The 21,411-nt window shown below is 31.8% G+C and overlaps 1 long non-coding RNA gene across 1 annotated transcript; it reads right to left on the reverse strand.

The window, feature by feature from the left end:
* Nucleotides 1–17,550: 17,550 nt before the first annotated feature.
* Nucleotides 17,551–19,533, reverse strand: LOC132719005 (uncharacterized). The gene is made up of 2 exons (XR_009624158.1): nucleotides 18,764–19,533; nucleotides 17,551–18,600 (listed from the first exon to the last, which is right to left on the reverse strand). It is a non-coding gene; the product is annotated as an uncharacterized LOC132719005 (long non-coding RNA).
* Nucleotides 19,534–21,411: the final 1,878 nt, after the last annotated feature.

A 21,411-nucleotide genomic window follows, 5' to 3' on the forward strand; every position in this document is an offset into this window, starting at 1 on the left:
GTTAGTAATGGCAACAAGTACTGGTTAACGTCTTGACTACCTGCCGAGAAACAATGCGATGTTCGAACTCAGGTGAATTCAAAATGGCTTACTGCTGGCTGTGATCCGGATGGTAAACTACCAACACCACCAACACCGCTTAATAAAGATTCACACTTCATTTTACAAGTGTACATTATGTTCATTCATTGCAATATATTTAGTTCCAAAAGTCAATTCGTACACAAACTCAACGCATGACATTTTAACGTGTTTTGTTGATGCTTGATTTACAAGAAAACACTTGAAAATGTATTTCCTTAATGAATTAAAATGTGTCGGGGCTGTTTAAATGACAACTAAATATCAACATCGTGCATGCACATAGATTCAGATAAACGAGTAAGCAGATACCGAACAAACAAAAACATATCATTTGCTGTTATAGTAAATGTGCTCTAAGTAAGACCTTTGAAATTTTACACTTGGTACATATTTGATTTAAATTAACTTATATTTGACGAGGCGTAATGTGCAAGCCAAAATGTTTTATTGCTTTATCTTCAAAACGCAAAGGGACATAGACGGTGTACACTGTGATAATTAAAAACGTTCTGACGTTATTTCCCTGCTTATATAGATAACATAAAGTTAAATGTATTGAAGTTCGAAACTGTTACATTTATTATCAACTGTATCTACATTAAAAAGCCGTATCAGTACATTGTATCAAACAATAAGATTTGGTGCAGTGATTTTATTTGGCATTCTGTCGCAGACTGTGGTATAATCTTCTTTCTGGTCTTACGATATCAGTTACATAATTCTGTTTTTAATCTTGCAGCCTACAGTCAATGTTGAATAAATACTCACAATCCATGAACAGACACACTCAAATTGCGTTATTTCTCCCTGTTGTCGTGAATTGTTTCTAGATATTTGTTCGTCCCTCTTAAAATGTGCCATTTGCATCATTATTCTCTCCTGACACAGAGCAAGGTTATATAATTCTACAAAGCGAAAAAAGATCTACTTGAGTTTAAAATATTCACGGAAGTTATATAAGAGCTTTAATTTTATACTCGACAGTGATAAGAACACGTGTCTTTATTAGAAATCCATATTTTTTTTAATTCTTTAGAAATGTCAAACATGTGTTTAATAATGATTCACTAATAAATTAAGAGTATGTTACATGATTGTATACGTACTGGAGCAAGTAGCGCTGAACGTGCAGTATGTGTCACAAATGTAAACAAATTAGTATTTTGACTTGCATATAAAAATATTTTTCACTATAATTATACCAATTGGTGATAGAACAAAAGCACAAGATAGTTAATGTATATAGAAATTTAGTATAATTTTGAAGAAAAAAATTATAACAAGATACCAAAAAATATAAACTTTTTGAGAAATAAAATTGATAGCATGTCTGAAGCAAAATTGGCCTTTAAAATGCTTTTATTGTAGGCCCTATTGGGCAATACATATATACATGTATACATGCTTTTAATACTTTTCGTTTTTAAGGAATCTCTGTTACTCTATTTTCTTTTCAAACGAAACTTATCTGAAATTTGCCAATGATAAATAAACACACTCAGTCCGTTAAAAACTTGATAAGACATTGTCTAAAACATGTAAGACAATCATGTGAATGATTACATGAGCACTTTTGTAATAAAATGCATCACAGAGAAACGTAATTATACTCCAATATATTATTCAAAGTAATATTGTTCTATCACATTTTCAATTAAGATGTTAGCTTATAATTTTCAATCAATGTTTAAACATTTAGATATGTTAGAAATAATATGCCGATATGAATAACTGCAACACCGGACTGTTAAAGGTATGCTTACCGTTGCTTTTTATTACTTATTAAATAAGATTAAATACTATTTGACATCTAGTTTGTCAAGTACATTTATTAAAAAACAAATATGTAAAAAATAATTATTTAATAAACAATTCCGAGTTTTAATTAATTCAGTTAAAGAAAATGCTTGTTTAATTGCGTAAAAAGCAGCAGAAATTAGTGTTGTTCAATATAATACGTGTTTGTATCATTTTTGTTTGTTTCAATCATTCGGTTGTCATATATGACGTCATCAGGATAGATGAATTTCCAACAATATTTGCTTGAAGAACTACACAGATTATGCCTCTTTTTTTTCGATAAAGCTCTTTGATGACATTGATATTTTCCAACTTTATAGTAGACGAAAACATAGAGAAAACATATACACAAATGTATACCTATAAGGCTGATAAGGCTTTGGGATTTCCTGAAATGAAAACAACGTCAGGAAGAGTTATGCAATATTATGTATCTTTAGGACAAATTTAGACTTACAATAGTTTTGCATTATCAACAATCGATATTTTCATGTAAAGCATGTCTAAACCTCATATCTTACAGACCAATCTTACGAAGGATTTGAAATTATTTGGAGATACCATGTTTCTAAAATAACAATTTCACACAAAACTAACAATTTGCAATGTTTAGGAATAAAACACATACCATTCATTGAATAAATTGTTTCACAGCAAATAAATGTTTGTGCAGAAAATTTGTTCATATTTCAGAAAAAAAGAAAGAAAAAGATTTAGCATTAAAAAAATAAGTGCAGTGTGATATGATTAAGAAACTAACAATGTGTTAAAAGCATAACACCATTGATAAGAAAAAGAATTGAACATCTAATAATATAATACATACTTAACCATTGTCCTCTCGCATACTGTACCAGCACTGTCACATCTTGCCCACCATGTTTCAAAGTGTTTTTATTTTCATAAGCGTTATCTTTTGAAAATTTGTTTCTCTAAACCTTTTAAATTGCATTTATGGGAATTCAGAGGTATCAATTATACTAAATCGTCCTAATTCATCTGTGTAAAATACACATCGGTAAGCAATCATTGTTTATCCGATAATGTTGTTTAAACGAACACTATTATAGTGGTAAACAGAAAGAAGTGCGATAATTCTACTACACTATACAAATTAACGTCATTTAAAAATCCTGTATGTTGTAATCAAGGTGTGACCACACTTAAGTGAAATTTTTTATTTGTATATCATTATGCTTCTAAAGCAATTTTCAAACATCGAAGAATATGTAAAATATGTACTGCAAATATTTGTTCATATTTTATTTAATCATTAAATATCTTTCTTTTTGAAACATTTGATTTAGACTTTATGCAAAATAAATTTCTAATAAACCCCCTTTATTAACATGAAGTGTAAATTCGGTAATATCTTTACAAATAATGCTTTTCGAAACTTACAATATAGATAAATCTTCATTTGAGCATTTATTTTTATTATATAAAACCATAAAATTTGAGTAACAGGATCTTTAAAAGAAAAAATTGACCTTTGTCAATAAAATGGAGAATTGCTATTCTTTAATTAGATATAATGTGTGTGAAAAATTGATAAACTTACAAGAGTAAGAAATACAAAAACAAGAGTATTGTCATTTCGAATCGTTTTTATTGTAAAATATTCTAGATGTATTAACTTATACTCTTAATTATTTTGAAATACAATTATTTATATGCATAGGTAGAAAGAAAACAGTCATTTCAAGTAAGTAATGCATAAATGTCCATACTGCGTATGCATCAGTTGCATTGTGATAACATGGCTATGTGTACCAACAATATGGTCACATTTTTATTTAAATTACAAACTCCTAACCGAAGTTAAAATAAATTGTCTTTGAATTATAAGAAGGTATTAAACATTTTCTTTATTATATATTTTAAAGCATATCTAGACTGATACATTTATAATTATTTAGCTTCATTTAGGAATGGTTTCATTGGTAAAAATATGATTGTACATATACTTTTCTTAGGAAGACCACTCCTAATGGGCACTTTAAGGAACTGTAAGACAGTTTAATGCCTTAAAAGTCAACAGTATGCAAAATTTTTAATAAATTTTACCGTGTGATTTATGAGTAACTGATTTTTCTAACTAAAACTTTGCTATAAGTAGGGCTTTTTAAAGTTTAGTTTAATCATATTTTGTTCCTTTTTCATTTTATACAAAAACAGATACAGTGAAAAATGCAAACAAACGACAAAACAGTAACGAATAAATTCACAGTTATTATATGGATATTATAGTTATTTATAAAAAGCAAAAGGTTCCGGCCAAAAGTTTTAAAAACATTAAATAATTGGCCCTTCCACATTGTCTGTTTGGTAGTAAAAATATGTGCATAGATTCTTTGGTAATTAGAATTTTAAAAAATGCATATTTCAGCAATCAATATAATATCATTTGAGAAATAGAATTTGATTATAAAAATAGTTCAAAAACTGACAAACTTGAATATAAGAAAGAAAAGAAAAAGAAAAAAGAAAATAAATGAATGAAGGGCTTTTTTAGCTCACCTGTCACAAAGTGACAGGGTGAGCTTTTGTGATCGCTTTTCGTCCGGCGTCCGTCCGTCCGTCGTCCGTCCGTCCGTCCGTAAACTTTTACTTTAAATGACATCTCCTCATAAACCACTAAGCCAATTTCATCCAAACTTCACAGGAATGTTCCTTTGGTGGTCACCTTTAAAAATTGTTCAAAGAATTTAATTCCATGCAAAACTCTGGTTGCCATGGCAACCGAAAGAAAAAACTTTAAATATCTTCTTTTAAAAAACCATAAGAGCTAGAGCTTAGATATTTGGCATGAAACATCTTCTAGTGAGTGTCTACCAAGTTTGTTCAAATAAAAGCCCTGGGGTCAAAATTGGCCCCGCCCCGGGGGGTCATTGATTTTCCCTATATGCATATAGTAAAAACTAAAAAAATCTTCTTTTAAAGAACCCAAAGAGCTAGAGCTAAGATATTTAGCATGAAACATGTCCTAATGGGTGTCTACCAAGTTTGTTCAAATAAAAGCCCTGGGGTGAAAATTGGCCCCGCCCCGGGGGTCATTGATTTTCGCTATATGCATATAGTAAAAACTTAAAAAATCTTCTTTTAAAGAACTCAAAGAGCTAGAGCTTAGATATTTGGCATGAAACATCTTCTAGTGAGTGTCTACCAAGTTTGTTCAAATAAAAGCCCTGGGGTCAAAATTGGCCCCGCCCCGGGGGGTCATTGATTTTCGCTATATGCATATAGTAAAAACTTAAAAAATCTTCTTTTAAAGAACTCAAAGAGCTAGAGCTTAGATATTTGGCATGAAACTTCTTCTAGTGAGTGTCTACCAAGTTTGTTCAAATAAAAGCCCTGGGGTCAAAATTGGCCCCGCCCCCGGGGGGTCATTGATTTTCCCTATATACATATAGTAAAAACTTTAAAAATCTTCTTTTAAAAAACCAAAAGAGCTAGAGCTAAGATATTTAGCATGAAACATGTTCTAATGGGTGTCTACCAAGTTTGTTCAAATAAAAGCCCTGGGGTAAAAATTGGCCCCGCCCCGGGGGTCATTGATTTTCCCTATATGCATATAGTAAAAACTTAAAAAATCTTCTTTTAAAGAACTCAAAGAGCTAGAGCTTAGATATTTGGCATGAAACATCTTCTAGTGTGTGTCTACCAAGTTTGTTCAAATAAAAGCCCTGGGGTCAAAATTGGCCCCGCCCCGGGGGGTCATTGATTTCCCCTATATGCATATAGTAAAAACTTAAAAAATCTTCTTTTAAAGAACCCAAAGAGCTAGAGCTAAGATATTTAGCATGAAACATGTTCTAATGGGTGTCTACCAAGTTTGTTCAAATAAAAGCCCTGGGCTGAAAATTGGCCCCGCCCCGGGGGGTCATTGATTTTCCCTATATGCATATAGTAAAAACTTAAAAAATCTTCTTTTAAAGAACTCAAAGAGCTATGGCTAAGATATTGAGCATCAAACATGTTCTAATAGGTGTCTACCAAGTTTGTTCAAATACAAGCACAGGGGTCAAAATTGGCCCCGCCCCGGGGGTCATTGATTTTCTTTATATGTGTTTAGCAAAAACTTTAAATCTTCTTTGAAAAAACCCAAATAGCTAGAGTTTAGATATTAAGCATGAAAAATCTTCTAGTAAGTGTCTACAAAGTTTGTTCAAATAAAAGCCCTGGGGTCAAAACTGGCCCGGCCCCAGGGGTGTCATTGTTTTTAACTATATGTGTATAGTAAAACTTTAAAAAAAATATTTTTTTAAAAAGCCCAATGAGCTAGAGCTTAAATGTTTAGCATGAAACATCTTCTTATGGGTGTCTACCAAGTTTGTGCAAATAAAAGCCCTTGGGTTAAATTGGCTCTGCAACGTTGGGGGGGGGTGGGGGTTGGGGGGGCTATATACAGGTGAGCGACCTCAGGGCCATCATGGCCCTCTTGTTCAGAAATGAGAAAACTCTTTATAATCTATAATATCATCATTATGAAAAATGTTTTCCTTTAACTCATTGTTAAGTCAGGTAACAAATTACACGAGCAAAATGATTGTTTCTGAACAAAATATTTCTTTTAATATATGTATAAAAATGTTACCCTACCCCAACCGCTTTAAACACTTATTTGACCATTTCCCTATAAAGAAGCCTTATTCAAAATATCCCTAAAATTTATAACAATGAGGGTCTGTTATCAAAGTTTGCCTAAATTTTCTCAAAAAAGTATTTGTTTATCTTTCAAAATATAATATACTTTTACTTAGTTTTTTTATTTTATAAAACTTTGAAAATATCTGGTATCATATTTGCTATTAAATTTGGCATAATTTAGCAAAAAAATACCTACAATAATCATATAATTAAAAGCAAACACTATTTCCTTCCATAAGGGATCAGAGAGATATATAAATAATGTAAAAAAGAAAAAAGAAAGAAAAAAAATGTTTCCCATTGTGGGGTTTGAACCCACGCCCTTCAGTATCAAAGCAGTTGAACCTATTTGAATACACTTCAAAGTGGAGGTATTGTATTAGGAGTGGACCTCCTTAAATCTCTCCTTAGTTGAATACAGTTGGAAACTCAAGGGAAACCTACCTGCAGCAATTACCTCCCTGATAAACCTTGGTCGGGAATTTTAAGCAGCATACCTCCAGATGAGTCAAAATAGTTAACGAAAATCAAATTTGAAAACAAACTAGGTTTTAAGAAAAGGTAAAATAAATCAAGATGTAATGAAATGTAATGGTTTTGCAGTATTTCAATTTTGTCTTTTTGGACTTTCTTTAGGGATGTTAACAAAGTAAGTTTAACTTCCCTTCCTGCTTAAACTAGCTACAACTGGTTTAAACGTTTAACCAAACTTTGTCCCGTCTCGAAAATGCTACACAATCTGAACCTCGCGATACACCGTCCTTTAAAATAAGTTGCGTATACGTACGAACGCTCTCCTAGTACTTTGTACACATTTGTTTGCAGAAAATTCGAAACTTTTAACAAAAAACTAGTACTTTGCACACATTTGTTTGCACAAACCTTAACACTTTTAACAAATAAAGAAATGAATAGGAAACGAAACGCTCGAATATAATTATATATATATATATCTTGACATATTAGCTAGACTCAGAGTTGTGTATAAGACTTAACCACTACCGTCCATGAACGGACTCAATTAAACAAAGCCTGCAACATTGTCCATTTTGTCGTGTTGGACTTTCTTTAGAGATTCTGTTTATCTCTGTTTTCTGATTTCTTCGGGGTCTTTCATCCCAGGACTATGAAATCGAGGTCTGTTTACAATTTTGCACATTTAATGATATCCCATTTAATCGATAAAACAAACTCAGCGATTTGTAACTTTTTACATCGCCCTCGAGTGTTTTCACTATCAAGATTTTCAATCTAAAGTTTTTTTATGAAATAAAAATATTGAATACACGTATGCAGTTCGTTTTATTTTGTTCAATACAAGAATAGAAAATATATTGTTCAACATCTGAGCATTTAAGCAAGGCACCTGCTAACATTTTTCAAGAATAACGCTTATTAGAAAAAAAGAAAGATTCTTTATATTGAGAATATTATACAAGAAATCAGCTCAGCAAAAACAACTAATACGTTGAATTATAAATGTCTAGGCATTAAATCACTCATCACTATCATTTTTAGTGTACAGACTTAAAAAATGAATAAATAGACGATTGAAGCAAGAAAAATCTCTCTTTTGATTGATTGCGTTGTACATTAAGAATTGCTTTAGTTTATAATGAAATAATATTTTTTTTTAATTAATTTCTTCTGAAAATGATAAAATAGAGTTAAAGAAAGAATCCATACAATGATTTCATTGACCTTGCTTATTGGCAGTAATGGTTAGTGCAAGGTACAGCGCGCGTTTCCTGGTACCATCGTTAGCATAATTAAAGACTTAAACATATTAAAAGTGAAAAAAAGAGTTTGTGTTTGATAAACAAGTATGCTTCCTCTTAATAACTACAACATTTTCAATTAGCAAGAATTTTACAATTCGCTTTAAATAGGGGGCTTGTTGAAGAAACAACTTTGTATAACTTTGTAAAAAAGTATATCGACATATCGTAACTATTTAAAAAAGATTAAACTATTCAAGTTAATTAAATATGCATATACCATTTGACCCTAAACTTCACCGCAAATAAGAACACTATCCATGGAATCTAACTACTAACTACCAACAATGACATCGGTCATTCAAGACGATTATATGAGCATTAATTGTAATATATATATTGCGTACTGATGTCTTTGACTTTGCATCCCCTAACACAATCAAAAGGTTAGGGATCACCCAAGCGATGTTCCTCTCAAATATGAACAAAATAGGTCAATTACCTAGAGACTGTTAAAGCAATGAATGACAGAGTTATATATTTTGCAAACATCATGTATTTTGCTGCATGAAATATGGAAACAAAGCTTAATAAGGAGAACGGCAGGCCAAGAACACAGGCCTTGAACGGACGGGATGTTATTATAAATAATTCAACATAGGAAATTTTAGACACAAACAAGGATATTAAAACGACAATTAATAATACGGTCAACATAAAGATAAGGGTATTAATTAAGATAATATAGCGCTAGAAAAAGGCGGGAAGGAGGCAAAAATTTAAATGTTCCTCATTGCATTCCTACCTGTAGCATTTTTGCAGTGTTTGGCGTTATTTAAATGCGCCATTCTTTAACTTAAAATAAATAAATAAACAAATAAATAAAAACGATAAAAAATGTGCGCACTATTGAGGGTCAAACTTTTGTTCAATACATTCTAACACAAAAAGAATAATATAAATATTATTGTGTGAAAAGTTTTTTTCCGTTTTGATTGTCATTTACTTTGTTTGTTGCGCACAAACACAGTATAGGCCGTATGGCGCCAAATCAGGAAAGACGTTTTGGATTGTGTAACAATATATTGGAAAGTCAACACAAAAAGAAACCTGACTCTTTTAAAGTTCTGATAAAGTTTTTAACTCATCAAACCCATTCAAATAAAAAAATATATACTTTGATTATTTAAAGCACTTCTTTTTTACAGTGTTGTAAGTCGTTATAATAATTTGCAAAACACATAAATAGATAAAAATCACATAAGTAGACTGCTTTCCATAAAACGGTTGTAGCTAAAAAAAATTCAAAAAAGGCATTTCTTAAAATTTATCGTCGGAAAAGACACATATTTTTTCCCAACTTCTAAACAATACTAGACCATACAATAGGACAGATGGTGCTTTTTTAAAAATACGTATTTTAATTTGTTGCCTAGCAACAAATTAAGTACCACCCTTATTTAGCACGTGATATTGTAATCCTTATATAATTACCGGTCAATCTTTGCAAGACGACGATTGCAGTTTTCCGCAGTGATGTTTTTCATAAATGAAAGCCGTTGTATTCTGATATTAATACTTTTAATACCATGGCCATCGTATCACGACGCTACAAAACTAGAAGTAAGATTTTGTGGATTTGAACAGACATGTTCCAGAAACATGACCATGCATGCGTCTGAATGGGAGTTTTGTTGTAGACCATGTGAATGTGATGATATTTGTATAGAGAAGGGAACATGCTGCCAGGACAAAGAGGAACCTACAACTATGGATAATAATATTACACAGAAATGCTTACCTTCTGCATATAAACCAAATGGTACCAATGTGTTAATAAACTTAATCTCATACTACACGAGAACAAATTGTCCAAAATATTATAAGGATACTAATATCAAAGTAAAATGTGAAAATGTTAGGCCTAAATCAATACCAGAAATAAGACCCGTTTCTTCTCGTGATGGCAATATAGTTTATAAGAATAAATACTGCGGTTACTGTCATGGTGAACAAATGACTTTGGCTTGGGGTGTTTCTGTTCACAAAGGTTCATCTTCAAGTTGTCGTAAAGTTTTAGAATCAGAGACGCTAGACATTGATACAATATCTTCAAAAATACTGTCAAACTGCATTTTACTTTTTATCCCGCCGACAAACATCAAGTTTTGGAAAGTTATGTGCTTTGAAGACTCTAAAAATATTAAACAGTGTAACGTGACGGGGAAATTGGAAACCATTGATAACGAACTAAACAGCTTCTGTCTTAACCAAACAGGTAACGATCAACTTTTCTTTTCTATATAAAAACTTGAATTGTCATAACTGATGTATATATAATCTAACGAGGAACATTCACTTTTAATAAAAACGCGTGGTAAAACATACAGGATGTGTTTTTTATTATACTTTTTTTGAGATTGTTAAATGCTTACACTATTTATAATCATAATTTATTTGGCCTAAAACTTATTTGAACTTTTCTGAATTTTCTTTTTCTATTAGGCATACACATTAACCACCGGGCTATTTTTTGTTGAATTTATTGAAACACATAACTTAAGTAAACAGTCTTTAGAACCTTTCTAAACCTTTTATACTTTTCCTCCTTCCAGACGCCGGTTACTTTATATTCGATGAAATGGGCAAGGTGTATCACAACTTATATTGCTATCTATGCAATAATCTTTCACAAGGTCCTTCTACTTTCTGCCTGAACAGATTAGGAAGACATTCGTACTCTTCAATGTATGCCCTGCTCAATTTAAACAAACTGTTCAGTCAAGATATTTCCGAAAGGAAATCAAAGCGATGTGGAAAAGGCGAAATACTCGATACTTTCTTTGTAAGTGTTAAAAAATTAATATTATTAGACCATTCGGTCCTTAAGTTAAATTGTTAAAATTCATTTGCGTTATGAAAACGTTACTTTATCCTTAAATGGCTGTAAGGAATCATAAAATGTTTTATACATAACTTCTGTCAGTATATCAACGATTTAATCAGCATTACCATTCTGCCTGAAATAATGCACGGAAGGGCACCTCAGGTCTTCCTCCACCAGTAAAGCTGGAACGTCGCGATATGACCTATACTGCGCCGATGTGACGTAAAAACCCAAAACAAACAAACAAACATAATCAGCATTACTGTAACAAATTGAATATATCATTACATGTATGTATACGACAATAGACGATGTTAACAATTTATTATTTAATTGTGTATGAGACATTACAGAGAATTAGAATCAGCATCTCATTTGCAACTGCGGTTTTGTCGACATTACATTAAAACTTAATTGTAACAATCTGTTGTGTTTTATTTTCAGGGTAAATGTCGGCCTTTGTTTTGCTTTCAGGGTTTGATTCCCTTTAATGGCAAATGTGTACCGTTTCTTGACAATGATAAGGGATTTGAACTTTTACTTAAATTGGTACCAACACAAAATATTAAAGAAACAGACTTGGGTGAAAATGACCTCCAAAACCATTACATCAGCATTCAAGAGATACTCGGTTTCAAAAAATGTGGATTGTGTTTCGTTTACATATTTGTCGGAAAGGACAGTTCTAGTATGTTTTTGCAGGAGATGTATTTTTTATTTGCCTTTACTCCAACAACCCGATGCAAGATTGACAATATTTTGTCATATTTTATGTCGGTCGAGACAAAACTACCGTTGGTTTTGAATTTGGCAGTTAACAACACAGTCGTCGAATATACGGCTTCTCGAGACACTGGCAATGCAAGAGCTATAATTCTGTCTCCTAATATGAAGGTAATTTTGCAAGTGGGAACGATAACAAGATGTCTATCCTTTCCTACTGAGCGTGACCAAATCTGTTCCAAAGTAAAACTTCTTACACACGAAGTTAAACATGTAAAGAAGTATCACCCACGAAGAAGGGAACTTTTGTGGACTAAAGAGGTCAATGTGTCGGCTTTTGTGTGCTGTGACAAATACATTGGCTATCAAATGTCGTTAAGTCCAAAGTTATGTCCATGCCTTTCAATGACTTTCATCGCGACACTTTGGTTTTGGGACAGATATTTTAACTGATATTTGTTACAAAGGCGGACTTTCATTTGAATGATGAGCTAATTATATATATATGAACTGAAAATGAACAGATATAGGAAAATGAGTGTATTGAATGTTGATACCGCGACGTGTGAAATGCTTTTAATATGGATTTTTTTATGTATATTAAGAAATTCAATTCAATTTATTGCTTTGCATTGGAACTACCTATTTGAATCTGATAATAACACACTACACATCACTTTGAATAGTTGTATGACGGCCCAGTTGAGCAGGTATCGTGCAGTATTTTAAAGTGAAGATAATATGCATATTTCAGTACAATCAGATACTTTCACGAATCCAAAAATTTACGAAATCTTAGATTCGGATAAAATATCTGATTTAACGGTATCTATGTTGCGATGTGTTTCATTTCTGATTAAATGCCTTTTTATAAATTATAACACTGTCTTATAAAACAATGAAACAGGATATGCGCTTATGCACAAAACATACTACACTGTATACTATATGAAAAAAGAAACAGTGCAAAAGTAAAATATTCTATAAGATACATAAGAAATTTCCAAAGTAAAAAGGAAAATGGTTTTCTCTTTAATCGAACGTTTTACCGCATGATTATATTGCAAAAAATGACTGTTTTCATTGAAAAGCCTCCTTCAAACTGCTACGAAACTATAAAAATGCTTAAATACTAATCAAACTTGGCACAATTGTTGACTGGACCATAGCCTTTGTAACAGCATGCTCAATCTTAAATTTCCTGTTACCATGGCAACGGGGGACGTCTCAAAATAGCTGAAAATCACAATTTTGCGTTGTTTGTTTTCCATCAAAACTATTTTTTTGCCGCAACTTCTCAATGGATTAAGATAGAGTTAAAGGCTTTTCAGCGTTGGTTACACGTTACTTAAGATTGACCCGAGTCCTTTTTTAGCCCCTCACAAATCAAAAATTTTCCTCAAACCCCAAAACAGAAGGGGACACATTTTGATAGGACTGCGGTGCCGGAAAAGTGATTACTTTTTGAATAACATTTCTCAATCGAAAAACAGGGTTTAGGGCCTAAATAGGTCATTTTTTTCACTAGTTGAGGCTGAAATGCCGTAAAAACAAGCCTATATGAGGTAGAAGGTTAACAGCAGGTATATTTGCATTGTTCGTAAATAAGCAGCGTCTTCGAGAGCGGAGTGATCAATTTTCATACTATTAGACGTTCTTGTAACATTTCTGTAATCAATACCATTATGTCCGTCATTTGTAATCGATGCTTAGTTGGCAATGATCTTTCATTGAGCCAAAAAGAGAACTGAAAATTTCGAGGAGAACAACATTCAATATTCTCACTAGAGCACGTGACAGGTCAGGTTACCTCAACGGCTTTCTTTTGAGGAGATGTCTGTCATTAAATAAAACAACTACCATGGTAACGTTCGCAAACAACACGGTTTACTCCAGAACGACAGTCGAAGTTGCACATTAAGAAAAAGCCCAATCCTGCATCGTAAAATGTTTATGTCGTGTACACCTCGCAGACTGTGCTGTACAATGGCGTTGCTGGAGGACAGTACAAAAGGCTGAACGTTGCATTCAATTAAGTTACGTTTGAGTATTAATTCATATAAGGCAAGGAATAGTTCTAGCTGTCAAAAACGCAGTTCAAGTTCGTTCACAAAGACAAATTAGGTAGCCTGGCAACATAGTATGACGTACTCAGCTTTCGACATACCTACAGCGCAACATCAATCAGTTTCATTTGACCTGACCATTACTTATTTAAAGTAGATAAAACAAGAATCCCTACAGAAAGCCCAAAACGGCCAAATTGAAAATGTTACAGGCATTGTTTGTTTGAGCCTGTTCATGGACAATAATGTCAAGTGCAAACTACCGTCCACGCCCATTAGCACCGACTAATGTTTAACGTGAAAAATGTAAAAATTTGAATTAAAGACATCCGGTGGCATTTTTCACAATATTGCTTGTTTTGTGTCTTGCATGTACAAATACTCAGATTCTAACAGTTTTAGACACAAACCTTTGAAGAAAAAACAAACATTTTCAAAACAGAAAAGCTGGCCAGGCAGACAAAAAGTACCCGTGCAACAAATGTACGGGCCAGTTCTATTGACGGAAAGCGATACATCACTTACCTGTGTAAAGTTTCAAACTTCAACCTTTTTACTAAATTTATACAGATTGTTTTTTTATTGTTATTAAAGCTAAAAACTAAAAGGCATACACTGCTTCCTGTCACCAATTACAAAGCATTGAGTAATACATGTAAGTGTTTTTGCTCAAGCTATCAATGGCTTGCCAGTAACGGGATTCGAAAGCACAAATACAAAAACCTTAGATAATTGCTAGTAGGCTGATGTTTTAACCACTTGAGGTATTGCGTTGATTTAAACTCAGTGTCTAGTGATTTTGAAAATGATTCTTTAGTGTTCAAATAGGGGTCTCTGTATTTTGTTTTAACTTTCTTACTCTTATACATAGCTACATTGTAAAAATGGCTCGGTTGCCGGACTCCCATTTGTGAATGTTCGACAAGGTAACCTCGATATACAACTGTAACGAATACTAGTTAGATGTTGACAGTTATATTTCCGTTGCAAATGAATTAAAGCACACACACACACACACAAAACAACAAAAACAACAACAACAAACAAACAAACAAAAGAAAACCCCACCTCAACAAACAAAAAAACAAGGTATATCATTTATAATGTTCTATAACTTATTGCTTTTAAATCACTTGTATCCCTTGTAAAAACTTGATGTTTTTTTCAAATAATAATAATAATAATAATGACGACGACATAATAATAATAATAAAAAATAATAATAATATAGAGGATATTTGTTAAGTACAGTGTAAGATCGGAATATATTTCACCGAGTGAGCACCAAAAGATATATTTCACGAGTGGCGCAGCCGCGAGTGAAATGTGAACTTTTGGTGTTCACGAGGTGAAATATATCTCGATCTTACCTTAAACTAAACAAATTTTCTTTTAATTATATGCAATCAAACGTTAAAAAGGACATTTTTACCTAATACTAAGTGAATAACGCGCCAATAATTACGACGTCACGTTATTAAGTTGGTTTCCAGTACTGTGCACGCTGGTACTTCACTGAAACAACGTAATGGGCTTAAATTCAAAACAGTGAATTTATCAAATTGATAATTTCACTGTTTCAAACATATATTTCAATAAACCACCGAAAAGTATGTAATGAAATAATAATAAATAACAATAATAATAATGATAATAATAAAAATAATAATAATAATAATGATACTACTATTCAAATAACCTTTTAGACGATGTTACAGAGATTCTATCCGACGTATATTTAAAAAACACGAAATAAAAAAAACTAAAACAAAATCTTGTTCAATATAAAAGATCTTGGCGAAACTGGAGTTTTATATTGTTCAACATTTGAGAATATAAGAAGTGCACCTGCTCACGATGTTTTAATATCTTTTTTTTCTTTTTTTCTTTTCATAATTTAGGAATATTTGCAATAAATTACACATATTCTCATATATCCCTTTTTATTAGTTTTTAGCCGCCAAAGGTAATTTTGAAAGGCTGCTTCATTTGAAATGCATTAAAAAATTTAATATGAAATTTGAAAGCAAAATTCTAAAATGCCGAACAAAAAAACAATCATAAACTAAAATGTTAGAATTACATATAAAGAAAATGAAGAAACGGCAAAACTAACAATTGTTAATTAAATTGAATATGTAAATAATAGCTTTTATTTTATGATTTATCTTAAAGAAACAAAATCGTTCAAATTTGTTAAGAACTACTGCACGAAAGGCGAAGGTTGGAAAACTCTGGGATTTTCCAGAAACAAATATTTGATTTACCATGGGTTGAGTTTTAAGGTATTTTCACCCTAATGGGCACTATAAGGAACCTAAAAATTGACATCATAGGTCAGATATATACCTTAAAGTTCATCTGTATGCAAAATTTAAACAAAGTTTACCGTACGAAAATCATGTTATTGTAACTTTTCTGAACTCAAGCTAAAATGTTACGAGGGCCCTTTTTTAGAAATGAGGAACCTTTAAATAATCTGCAATAAAATTCTAATGAAAAATGTTTTGCCATTAACGTTTGGTAAGAAACAAATAATACCATTTAGCTAATAATCCACCTTAAGCAAAATTATGGTTTCTACTTAAAATTTATGAGATCTGTATAAAATGTTCCCTACCCCCCCCCCCCATTTATCCATGTGTCTGACCATAAGGGAACCTAATAATATTAAAAATACCTTAAAATTTACCCAAATGAGTGGCTGTTTTCAAAGTTTCCATAATATGAAATACTTTGACTGTCTAGTTTTGATTTTATTACACTTTGAAAATATCAGGTACCATATTTATTACTAGATTTAGCATAATTTAGCCAATTAATACCTATATACATTACAAAAATCAAAATTAAACATCCTTTTCTTTCCAAAAGGGACATGAGAGATACATAAATAATTTCAAAAGAAAAAAGGAAAGAAAAAAAGTTTACTCTTCTGGGCAGCGTTTTACTAACGTACTTACGCCTAAGATATTCGTAAGTTATAACTTACGTCTGATTTTTTACGTAAAAGCGTTTTACTAAAAATTTGCGTAGGTAAGAATTTCGAAAGTTTTTACGTAAAGTTACGCTTAAAATTTGTTGACTTAAAACTTACGTAAGTAAGACTGACATCATCTATGAATAATTGTAGAGCAGGAAAGCGAGAATTTTAGAGACGGATGTGATTGGTAATATATTTTAATGGTGAACGCGGCTCTAGAAAAGTAAAGTCTAAGTAAGGAAAGGATAATGTAGCTTTACGGACTTTAATTATATTAAGCAAAAAACATATACGAATATGGAAATCGTCCTATCAGCTTAAAGTCTTTTATCTTCTTCTCTAAAAATAAACTTTTATTCCATACCGCCCTTAATCGTCGTTGACCTCGACCCCAAGTTCATTTTATTATAAATCAGTTATTAAGTGTTTTATATTATTTTACTTTCACGAGCTTTTGATGCTGATTTACATCAAAATGTATTGAGAATTTTATAAATGACATATAATATTGACTGAAACTCAGTAAAGTCTTTCATTATAGACTTTTAAATGAAAAACATGTATTGAGAAATGTTGATGATTTTCATTTTCCGTATGTTCACTGCTGTGAAACATATTTTCGTATTTTTATTGATTTCAGAAGTGAAACAAATTTTCCATATTTTCACAGGTGTCTTGATGGGTTTAATTCAGCCAAAATACAAAATTTTAGGGAAAGTCTTTTTAAATGTAAAAAATGTATATAATAAACAGAAAATTCATGTTTTTAATATAAATACAGGATTTATTTTCATCTTTTGGTATAAAAATAGCATATATCACTCGTAGATACCGTCGCCCATGAAATATTTATTTTCATACAAATCGATGAAAATAAATCCTGAATTTATAGTTAAAACTTGAATACCCTCTATATATATGTTCATTAAATAGTATGATTCGCAAATGTACATAAAAATATCTGTTGCAGTTGTTTTTTATTTGCAAATATTCAGATAGCATTACGTCCATAAGATAAAATCGTGAATATCTTTTGTTTGCATGTAGCGTTTTTGTGTCATCTTTTTACGCATGTTTTAGCGTAAAATCTTTAACAAGAGATGTCGGTAGGACAGCACGCTCGACTATTCTAAGTGCTTGATAGTAAAAGAGCCTTGATAATGTTAAATTTTTTAAGTTCACAAAAGGGCTAATTTTTTTTTATAAATTCATGTTATAGGCCTTAGAGAGAGTCTAATTATACAGTATTGGCTTGACTATTCGGAAGGTAATGTCACAAGGGTGTTTTATTGAGTATAATAATACTAATTACCTATGAATACATAAATTTGACAGAAAAGGTACAAAGGCTTGTTATTAAGATGTTTTATCAAGTAAATCACTGCTTTATTATTATGAATGCATAAAATTGTCCCAAAAAAGGCACAAACCCTTCAGTAGTTATTGAGATAACAGCTTACAAGCAAAACTTTACATTTTCTGTCAATATTGTAGGCAGAGTTATCCAACTTGTCAATCTGATGTACCTTGTTACTATAAATAAGTATTGTAAGTTTCAATTGAATATCTCAAGCAATAATTGAGATATTTGACTTTACAAAAAACTTTAACCAAAATTTCTAAGTTAAAAAGGGGCATAATTCTGTCAATATTGTAGGCAGAGTTATCCAACTTGTCAATCTGATGTACCTTGTTACTATAAATAAGTATTGTAAGTTTCAATTGAATATCTCAAGCAATAATTGAGATATTTGACTTTACAAAAAACTTTAACCAAAATTTCTAAGTTAAAAAGGGGCATAATTCTGTCAATATTGTAGGCAGAGTTATCCAACTTGTCATTCTGATGTACCTTGTTACTATAAATAAGTATTGTAAGTTTCAATTGAATATCTCAAGTAATAATTGAGATATTTGACTTTACAAAAAACTTTAACCAACGCAGACGCCGACGCCGACGCTGACGCCGACGCCGACGCCGGGGCGACTACAATATCTCTCATATTCTTCGAATAGTCGAGCTAAAAATCAAAGGGTTTTCTTTACTTTATAGACATAAAATAAATAAATAAATAAATAGAAACAAAAATATTTTTTTATAAATGTGGGTTATGTGAATAAGCTAAATATTTCATATAAAAATATTTTAAAAAATCCACATTTTTACTTGCGGACATAACAGTTTTTTCACTTCTCAGAACAAACAAAAACCCTTTCAATATCTTCCATGATGGATCATATGGGGTTTTCCTTTCTACTCTATAAATGCATTAATTTAAAATCGGGAGAAACCCCTGTGTGTGGCACAATATGAACTTAAAAATAAGAATTGCTCAGCAACATTCATGAGTGTCTGTAGTTACTAGTGTCGTAGATGACTACGAAATACCAGTTTAGCCTTTTTCAAAAATGTTTGCGGTCATTATAAATATTACTAAAACGCCTCCTTATCGACTAATTCTGAAAACCTTCTTTGAAGAGTTACGCACTGTTTTAACGTAAGTTTAAGAAAAAACTTACGAACGTTTTGTGAAACACACTAACGATTTACGTAAGTTTAAACGTAAGCGTAAAGTTACGAAAATACTTACGAAAAACTTACGCAATGTTAGTAAGACGCTGCCCAGGAGATTGAACCCACGGCCCTCATTTTCAATGTAGTTAACAGTAGTTCTAGCCTATTTGAATACCCTTCAAAGCGGAAGTAATGCATTAGAATGGTAATACCTTTAATCGAACCGGCATTTATAAGTTATAATTGCTGATTGAAAAAATAATCAAGGATAGCAACAATTCGGAAAATATGAGGACTTAAGTTACGTATTAATCATGCTAATATAAACTGTAGTTAATATGGAATCATATATTTACAAATAAGGTTGAATTTCGGATGTTTTATGCAAAATATTACAAATGTTCAAAGGTCTGCCGTGTTACTAATATAGTAAGAGAAATTGATGCGTAATATGACATGTATACTATGAGGTCATTGATATATTTGAATAGTACTGTTCAGGTGCCAACTAGCGCCTGAAATAATGCTCGAAATAGTTGCTGATGTCTTCTGTTATCAGTGAATCAAGAAGGTATGACCATAAGATTGTTGCTAGAAGATATGCCATTACAGCGTTGTTAAGTAAACAAGTGGTTGCTGGTTAGATTCTCGGCCGAGGCGTAATTTCTCCCTGACAGTTGATCTGGGACTTTTAGTTTAATGATCATTTCTCTCTCAACGATGATACAGACATCATGTAGGATGATTAACTAACTAACTAACTAACTACTGGTTAGTTATCCAGAAAAGCCAGTTAATTGGATCGAATGTCTAATTTGATGAAAACACGTGACTGTTTAAGCAGGCGTTAAAGTCCAGGAAACATTGAGTGTTTGTGTGACTTAAAAAAAGTCAGTTAAGTGGATCGAATGTCGAAATATGATGAAAACACGTGACTGTTTCAGCAGGCGTTAAAACCCAGAAAACATAGAGTGTTGGTGTGACTTTAGATTAATCCAAAAAGAAAATGTCTTTAGTTGGCTTTAAAATATGTTTATTTGTACAGTCAGTCATATAACAATATTGTACGTCAGATTAGTTTATTAAAAAGTATTTATAAATTATCACAAATGCAGAGAAGAACTTCTTTAAATACCCAGCAATTTAATACATAACAAAAACATACATTGTAATAGAAAGAGCATCAATACACGAGGCTATCTGATTTGAACGAGGGGGCGTTACCCCCCACCCGAGTATTAATCAGATTGCCGATTGTTTTGATGTTCTTTCTCTTTTGTATCATAGTCAAACATAAAAACACATTCCCTGTTATCACAATATGTAACCTCGGAGAAAAGTAACCAATGAACGAGCATCTAAATATGATATTTCTGTCGCTATCCCTTTCTCTGCCGTCACAATTAGTAAAACCCCAGCAAAAATGAGCCAATCAATGGGCATACTCTGGAGTGCGGGTAACCAATAGTCCTGCATTCCAGTTAACGCACGGTGCATGTATATGTATACGATTTAACTCGGACACATTTTCAACAGAAAGTTCCCCAAACTATGATACAACAAACAATACGCGATTACCTGAAAATTACTTTAAAGAACACGATAACCTTGAAACTTAAAACATATCCGTGATGTTTTAAGGCGTATTTTCATTATTCAAATTGATAGATGTTAAGCAAAAAATTGGAAGAGATTATTCTCGTGGGAGAAGTACAAAATTGATTATCTAAACAACAATATCTAGTTCATCAAAAACAACATAAAGAGACATCAAATAAAGCAAAATCTGTTTGTCATTGAATTTCCTGCAACACAACACGGTGCACATAATTGAAAAAAAAATTCTTACCACGCCATTACGAATTATTTGTTTTCGGCGTGTTATTTTACGGTAAACTCGTACATTTAAAGTACAATTTAAAACAAATGACAAATTTTATAAAAAGACTACATAATGTTGATTTGTATATATAATTGTTAAGCAT

Source organism: Ruditapes philippinarum, unplaced genomic scaffold, assembly GCF_026571515.1.
Source record: "Ruditapes philippinarum isolate M1 unplaced genomic scaffold, ASM2657151v2 ctg3817_1_1_1_1, whole genome shotgun sequence".
Lineage (NCBI taxonomy): Eukaryota > Metazoa > Mollusca > Bivalvia > Venerida > Veneridae > Ruditapes > Ruditapes philippinarum.